Here is an 8,472-nt window from a genome sequence, read left to right on the forward strand (position 1 = left end):
GCAAAGGCAGTTCTGACTAAAGCACATTTAGACACCAGTGAGTTTTAAAATATCTCTTGACACTGGTAGAGTGATTCAGTTATTAATTTTTCCCAACTATAACAAAAGGATCTATCCTCAAAGAAAGATATAAAGTATTAAGAAATCCAATTCGTTTCTTTGTGCTTGTGGTCTTAAGCGAGTCAGTTAATCTTTTGGGGACAATCCTTCCATAAGTGAGGAAGGAGGATTCATTTGCTTGAGGACCCCCCCATTTCTCACATTACATGGCTCCTATTCTGTATCACATCAGAATCAGAAAACCCCATTCTGGCTCATGTCTTACCTCTGAATTTGGGCAAGTGCGCTTTGAGCCACACTTTTCCCATCAGTAAACAGTGGCTAACAGCTTATGACTGGAGAGAGAACTGAGAGAGGAATTCCTAACTGGAGCACTTTGTAAGGAATAATTGCAACATTACCCTCTCCTTGTATCAGCCATGAAGTCTCTCCTGCAATGTTCTCCCCTTTATACCTTTCTCATCTCAGGAAGAAAGGAGAGCGGGCATAGGGCTAAGGACAGTTCTCCTTTTGCAGTGATCTTGGGCCTTCTGACCCCACCCTCATCCCCCCCAACCCCCAGTGAGCGAAGGAATCCCACTGAATAGTCTAAGGGCCTTCCTGTTTACCATTCCATGCAACTACCCTGTCTGCAAACAGCACCCAGGATCCAGAGCCCTGGGAAGTGCTCTCCTACAGTCATTCTCTAGCCTCTCCTTCAGCCACCTCATCCTTTCAATCCTGTGTCCTTGGCTGGGCTGCTTCTCTCTTCACTTAGCACCACTGGTTAAGTTCTTCATTTTCAAATCAAGGTGAGACTAATGAAAGTATGAGTCTTCCTAGAAAAATACTCATGGTATACAGATAAACAACCAATTATAAAAAGGCTGGAGCATGGACCCCTCATGTCTTGAACACCTTGCAATTATAAGCCCTTTCCAGATAAATACATCCACATTAATGGCTTCAGTCACCTTGCTATCTGTTTGCTAATAGCAGCCAAAAAAATATTTTTAGCTTGACCTTTCTAGAACATAAACCAACATATCTGTATGTATATAAATCTCCAGAGCTGTTACCATACAGCATTGCCTAGATGCCTAGAGACTTCTCACATGCAGCGTACCTCCCAAACAAACTAATCTTCCTTTTCCCTGTTAACCTATCTTGATCATGGCACAACCCAGCACTTAAGCCAGTAACCTAGAATTTTTCTTTTTCCTTTTTTTTGAGAGACTGTCTCACTTTGTTACCCTTGGAAGGGTGCCGTGTCATCATAACTCACAGCAACCTCAAACTCTTAGGCTCAAGTGATCCCCTTGCCTCAGCCTCCCGAGTGCTGGGACTAAAGGCGCCCACTACAATGCCTGGTTATGTTTAGAGATGGGGTCTGGCTCTTGCTCAGGCTAGTCTTGAACTCCTGAGCTCAGGCAAACCACCTGCGTTGGCATCCCAGAGTGCTGGGATTACAGGCGTTAGGCACCGTGCCTGGCTGAAATTTAGGATTTTCTTTAATCTTTCTCTTCAACTCCCACACCAAATCCATCTACGTTATAAATATCTCTCAAATCCAATATCTCTTTCCTGCCTTCACTGTTAATTCTTTTCAGGACTATGTCACAGCCTAACTAGATTTATCTGCTTTACTGTGACCCAGCTTCCATCCTAGTTTGCACTTTTTTAGGTAAGAGTCTTTTTCTCTTACAGATTTATCTGCTTTACTGTGACCCAGCTTCCATCCTAGTTTGCACTTTTTTAGGTAAGAGTCTTTTTCTCTTACCCTGGCTAGAATGCAGTGGCATCATCATAGCTCTTTTTTTTTTATAAAGACAGACGCTTCTCATTCTTGCTCAGGCTGGTCTTGAACTCCTGACTTCAAGTGATCCTCCTGCCTTGGCCTCCCCAGAGTGGTAGGATTACAGGCATGAGCCATCTTGCCTGGCCAACTAAAAATATTTGACCTTCACTACTTATCAGTGGTTCTCTAGTGTTTGTTTTCAGGATAAGCTCAAAATTAATGGCCTAGCCTGTAAGAGCTTAAGAACTCTGGCCTTGCTTACATCTCTAGCCTCAAGTCCTGTCACACATCCTTTGCTTGACAAACCGACAACTGACCTTAGGTGTTCCCAAATGGGCCATTAAAAAAAAAACCAAAAAATCTCAGGCCTTTATATTTGTTGTTCTTCTGCTGGGAGTTGCCTCCCAGCCCCATCTAACTCCCTATTCTTCCCTCTTCCCTTCAAATACTTTATCAAATGTGCTTGCCCCAAAAGAAAAAAGGAAAAAAAAATGTGTTTTTCTTTTTTTTTTTTTTTGAGACAGAGCTTCAAGCTGTCGCCCTGGGTAGAGTGCCATGGCATCACAGCTCGTAGCAACCTCCAACTTCTGGGCTCAAGCCATTCTCCTGCCTCTGCTTCCCAAGTAGCTGGGACTACAGGTGCCTGCCACAATGCCGGGCTATGTTTTGGCTGCAGCCATCATTGTCGTTTGGTGGGCCTGGGCTGGATTTGAACCTGTCAGCTCAGGTGTATGTGCTGGCGCCTTAGCTGCTTGAGCCACAGGCACTGAGCCTGTGCTTTGCTCTTAACATTTCCCACTGAATTCTTCTTCTCTCTTCTCTCATTCAGGGGCTCCTGTGGGCTCCACCTCACTCTGGTACAGTCTCTCCACATTCTCTAAAATGGCATTTACTACTCATCCCCATATCACCTGGCCATCTGTGTCCTCTACTAACTGAGCTTCGTGAGAACAGGGCCATGTAGTTTATCCTTGTCCTATGGCAGTGGTGGGTTTAAGGTTAAGTACATTATTACTGTAAATGTGGATATGTTTGTTGGATAATTATTTCTCTAACACTGGTTCATTTCCAGAAAATGTCTATTTGTCCAGGGTCAATTAGATGGCCCATTGTTATCAATAGGTTGGAAAAAAGCCTCTAGTGGAGAGGTAGCATGTAAAGAGATTAGATGGCAGTTCTTTTTAGGTTAGTTGTTTGAACAAGTCCCACATCCTACATCTCGTCCTTCTTCCCTTGTCAACCCACATCCTACGTCTCGTCCTTCTTCCCTTGTCAATCTACCACATCAGAAAAATCACAAGCAGCTGCTCCAAATGTTTCTTGGTTAGCTAAAGTGTCTCTCTAGGTAGCCTGCCTATGCCCTCTGGTGGCCATAATATGCTACTACATTTCACTTTAAAGAACTATGGTTTCAGGTAGTAGGAATGAACAGCTGTTTAACAGATCTGCAACCGTGGAATTTAATTATCTGACCCTATTTGTGTTTTTGTATTATGAATTCCTAGAAAAATTAAATTATAAGCAGACAGTGCTTGGCAAATAATAGGCAACCAATAAATCTCAGCTTCCTTCCTTTTGAATGAAAAAGCCCTTCTTGGTAACGGCAAAGAAAACTCCTTGAGTTAACATTTATTGTTCAGGCTGGAGGCTCTGGAATGCTTAGCAGAAGAAAGCATTGGGAAGCTTGGGAAGGTTGTGAAGACAGGTTCCTGACTCTAGATGGTACTACTGGTTAAGTTCCAAAAGGGGATGGACAGTAATGACAACAGATAGCATCTATAGAATACTCAGTCTTTATCCTTGTGACAACACAACTGAAGTAAGTGCTTAATCCTAGTATGTTGGACTACAGAGAGGATTAGACAACTGGGACAGAAGTGGGGTTGCCACTCAAGCAGGGCTGAAGTGATCCAAGAGGCTGGGAGAAGCCACAAAGGGTCACAGACCAAGAATAAATAATATTAAGTTCTTTTAGCTTAAAAAACAAAGTACCAAACAAAAATATCTAATGTCAATAGAGTCAGAGGTTTAGCCAATGTTAACTAGATATCAAAAACTCTTTTTTAGGTATGATTTCCATTTCCCAGGATCTAAATCATGATATGTTATATAAATCAAGAATGTTAGATTTTTCTTTAAAAAAGCAAGTTTAAGCACACATTTACTGAACATCTACAATGTGCAAGGCACTCAGAGAAAGACTTTCATACTAAAGTCCTATATATATATATAAATGAAAACAAACAAAAAAAGTTCTGCAGTGGCCTTTCGGTGGAAGGACACAGGTTTAACTCTAAGATTTCTTCATTATCAAAATACAGAGATTATAACCTGATTGGAATTTGAGGCAATGATGTTCCTGGAAAAAATTTTCAAATCCTTTGAAAAGCCATTTTCTAGCAGAATCAATGCTTAATACAGCTTTAAAAATAAGGTGGTTTTGACACATTACATGTATGTATCAATTTATACACAAATATTTATTGAAGTACCTATGATGTGCCCAACATAGTGCTAGACACCATTTAAGTTATTTTTTTTCAAGGTCTCTCAAGTTTATTTATTTGTTTATTTTAGAGACACAGTCTTATTTTATCACCCCTGGTAGAGTGCTGTGATGTCACAGCTCACAGCAACCTCTAACTCCAGGGCTTAGGCGATTCTCTTGCCTCAGCCTCCCAAGTAGCTGGGACTACAGGTGCCCATCACAATGCCCGGCTATTTTTTGTTGCAGTTTGGCTGGGGCTGGGATTGAACCCAGTACCCTCGGTATATGGGGCTGGCACCCTACCCACTGAGCCACAGGTGCTGCCCACCATTTAAGTTATAAAGGCTGACTGGTCCCTGCTTTCCTGGAGCTTACAGTTTAAAAAGCCATGGAACATCTAGAAAACACTTAAGTGCTGAACTGAGTGGTAGAGACACGATCTGAGAAAATCACAGAAAAAAAGGTTGGAGTAATTTCTGGAGTCTTTAATAAAGCCTAGAAGAAAGAGGACCCCACCTGGATATAATGGCTCACTCTTGTAATCCCAACACTCTCTGAGAGGCTGAGGCAGGAGGATCGCTTGAGTCCAGGAATTCAAGACCAGGCTGACCAACATAGTGAGATACCCATCTCTACCAAAAATAGAAAATTTTATTTATTTTTCGAGAGTCTCACTTTGTCACCCTCGGTTGAGTGCTGTGACTTCACAGCTCACAGCAATATCAAACTCTTGGGTTTAAGCAATTCTCTTGCCTCAGCCTCCCAAGTAGCTGGAACTATAGGCACCCATCACAATGCCCAGCTATCTTTGTTGTAGTAGTTATTCTTTCTTTTTTTTTTTTTTTATTGTTGGGGATTCATTGAGGGTACAATAAGCCAGTTACACTGATTACAATTGTTAGGTAAAGTCCCTCTTGCAATCATGTCTTGCCCCCATAAAGTGTGACACACACTAAGGCCCCACCCCCCTCCCTCCATCCCTCTTTCTGCTTCCCCCCCATGACCTTAATTGTCATTAATTGTCCTCATATCAAGATTGAGTACATAGGATTCATGCTTCTCCATTCTTGTGATGCTTTACTAAGAATAATGTCTTCCACTTCCATCCAGGTTAATACGAAGGATGTAAAGTCTCCATTTTTTTTTAATGGCTGAATAGTATTCCATGGTATACATATACCACAGCTTGTTAATCCATTCCTGGGTTGGTGGGCATTTAGGCTGTTTCCACATTTTGGCGATTGTAAATTGAGCTGCAATAAACAGTCTAGTACAAGTGTCCTTATGATAAAAGGATTTCTTTCCTTCTGGGTAGATGCCCAGTAATGGGATTGCAGGATCGAATGGGAGGTCTAGTGTAGTAGTTATTGTTGTTCGGCAGGCCCTGTGGCTGGGTTTGAACTCTCCAGCGCTGTTACATGTGGCTGGCGCCTTAGCCACTGAGCTACAGATGCCCAGTCAGGAAATTCTGAAATTAGCCAAATATGCTGTGTGCCTGTAGTCCCAGTTAGTTAGCAGGCTGAGCCAAGAGGATTGCTTGAGCCCAGGAGTTTGAAGCTGCAGTCAGCTATGATCAGGTCACTGCACTCCAGCCTGGGTGACAAAGTAAGACTCTGTTTGTAAAAAACAAACAAACAAAAAAGAAAGAAAAAAACAAAGTGGATTCCCATTAGTTTTTGAAGAATGCGTATGATCTAGCTTGGTACCAAGCAGGGCAAAGGGTGAGGTATTCAAGCAGAATGCCCACAGCAGAAACTGGCCTGGAGCAACTGAAGAAGATGGCCTATTCAGGGAGCATCATGCGCAATGAGTTATACTGAGCAACCAAGTTGAAGTGTAGGTTACAGACAACTATAGAGGATACTAGGACTCAGCTGAATAATCTAGTCTTTTTGTAGGCATTTGAGAGCCACCACAGATTCTTGGGTTAGGGGAAATGGCAGGATGCCAACAGACACCAACAATATGTGCAGAATGGACCGCAGGAGAAAGGCGAGGGAAGGAATTAGAAAGGAATGGGTGGTAATCCTGAGGCAAGAGGATGACGACAGCAAGTGAGGACCCGACAATGAGATAGAACCAGATGATTTCACCTGAAGACATTGTTTTCCTCTCCTGAGTTCAGAACTGAAAATATGTACAGTACTTTTAATTCAAGTTATCATATGGTTTGTTAAAATAAAAAATGTCAAAAATAGGCTTAAAAAATTTTATTTTTAGGGTGGCACCTGTGGCTCAAGGAGTAGGGCACCGGCCCCATATGCTGGAGGTGGCGGGTTCAAACTTGGCTCTGGCCAATAAACTGCAAATAAATAAATACAGCATGAGATTAAAAAAAAAATCTATTTTTAGATTGTTGTGTTTTGTTCAATGTGAAAGCAATACTTTTCTTCTATGATTAATCTGCTTTATATATGTTTCCATTAAGTTACTACACAAAGAAAAATAAGTGAAATGCTTTTGGTTTCTGCAATATTCACAAAATTAACCTGAAATGGAGAAAGGGTAGGAAACTATACCATAACATTAATGGTATTGTGTGAACTTTTAAATATGAAACTGACATTTGTCTAACTTATTAGGAATAGATATTAGAGTTACAAAGGATATTAAGAATTCCTATCTATAGGGGGAAAATGTTAATATGATTCTGGTTATAAATTTCTACAGTTTAAAATAAAATTAATTGTAGCAGATCTCTCTGAAGACTAAACACAAAGGGAAAAGGTGACTTACGAAGGGCAAACGTAGTGTGCCCTCATCTTGATTATACGGTATGTACAGGTTGGATTACCTTCAGGTACTGAGAGGAGCAGCAGGAGTAAGCCGCTCTCATGCTTGTTACCTAAGGAGCTTTCCTCTCCCCTCTATAGAAAGTGATAGGCATGCTGGGCTGTGTGTTCTTCCCCAGGATCTTGATTAAAAGGATTCTCTGTTATTATACCTTCCCCTCCCAGATGGTACCCATGTCTGCTCTCTAATGCACTTTTTTCCTATACTCCAGCTTCCCATTAATGATATGCCTATTAAAACATGTTGTAGCCAGTATGGTGGCTCATGCCTGCAGTTGCAGTGACTTGGCAGGCTGAGGCAGGAGGATCACCTGAGGCCAGAAGACCAGACTAGGCAACACAGAAGGCTCCATCCCTTAAAAGAAAAGAAAAAAATTAGCCTACTGTGGTGGCATGTGCTTGTAGTTCCAGTTACTCGGGAAGTTATGGTGGGAGGGTCACTTGAACCCAGGAGTTTGAGCCTGCAGCAAGCTATGATGGTATTACTGCACTCCACCCTCATGACAAAACAAGATCCCATCTCTCTCTCTCTCTTTTTAAATGGTTTTAACCTTTATTATTATTTTTTCTTTTTGAGACAGAGTCTCAAGCTGTCGCCCTGGGTAGAGTGCCGTGGCTTCACAGCTCATAGCAACCTCAAACTCTTGGGCTCAAAGATTCCCCTGCCTCAGCCTCCCAGGTAGCTGGGACTACAGGCGCCTGCCACAACACCCGGCCATTTTTGGTCATGTCATTGTTTGGCAGGTCCGGGCTGGATTCGAACCTGCCAGCTCCAGTGTATGTGGCTGGTGTCCTAGCCGCTGAACTGCAGGCACCCGCCACAATGCCGGCCATTTTTCGACTTTAGCCGTCATGTCATTGTTGTTTGGCAGGCCTAGGCTGGATTCAAACCTGCCAGCTCTGGTGTATGTGGCTGGTGCTCTAGCCACTGAGCTATAAGCACTGAACCAAGATCCAATCTCTCTCTCTTTTTTTTTTTTTTGTAGAGACAGAGTCTCACTTTATGGCCCTTGGTAGAGTGCCGTGGCCTCACACAGCTCACAGCAACCTCTAACTCCTGGGCTTAAGCGATTCTCTTACCTCAGCCTCCCGAGTAGCTGGGACTACAGGCGCCCGCCACAACGCCCGGCTAAGGATCCAATCTCTTAAAAAAAACAGACCAAAATAAACATCTTGTAAGGCTAGGTGAGGTGCTGCATTCCTGTAGTCCTATCTACTCTGGAGGCTGAGACATTAGGATCCTTTGGGGCTAGGAGCTTGAGGTCATAGCGAGCTGCCTGTGAATAGCCACTATACTCCAACCTGGACAACACAGCAAGACTCTATCTCTTAAAAAAAAAAATGTCTTATGCTTC

This window comes from Nycticebus coucang, chromosome 17, assembly GCF_027406575.1.
Source record: "Nycticebus coucang isolate mNycCou1 chromosome 17, mNycCou1.pri, whole genome shotgun sequence".
NCBI classification, from domain to species: domain Eukaryota; kingdom Metazoa; phylum Chordata; class Mammalia; order Primates; family Lorisidae; genus Nycticebus; species Nycticebus coucang.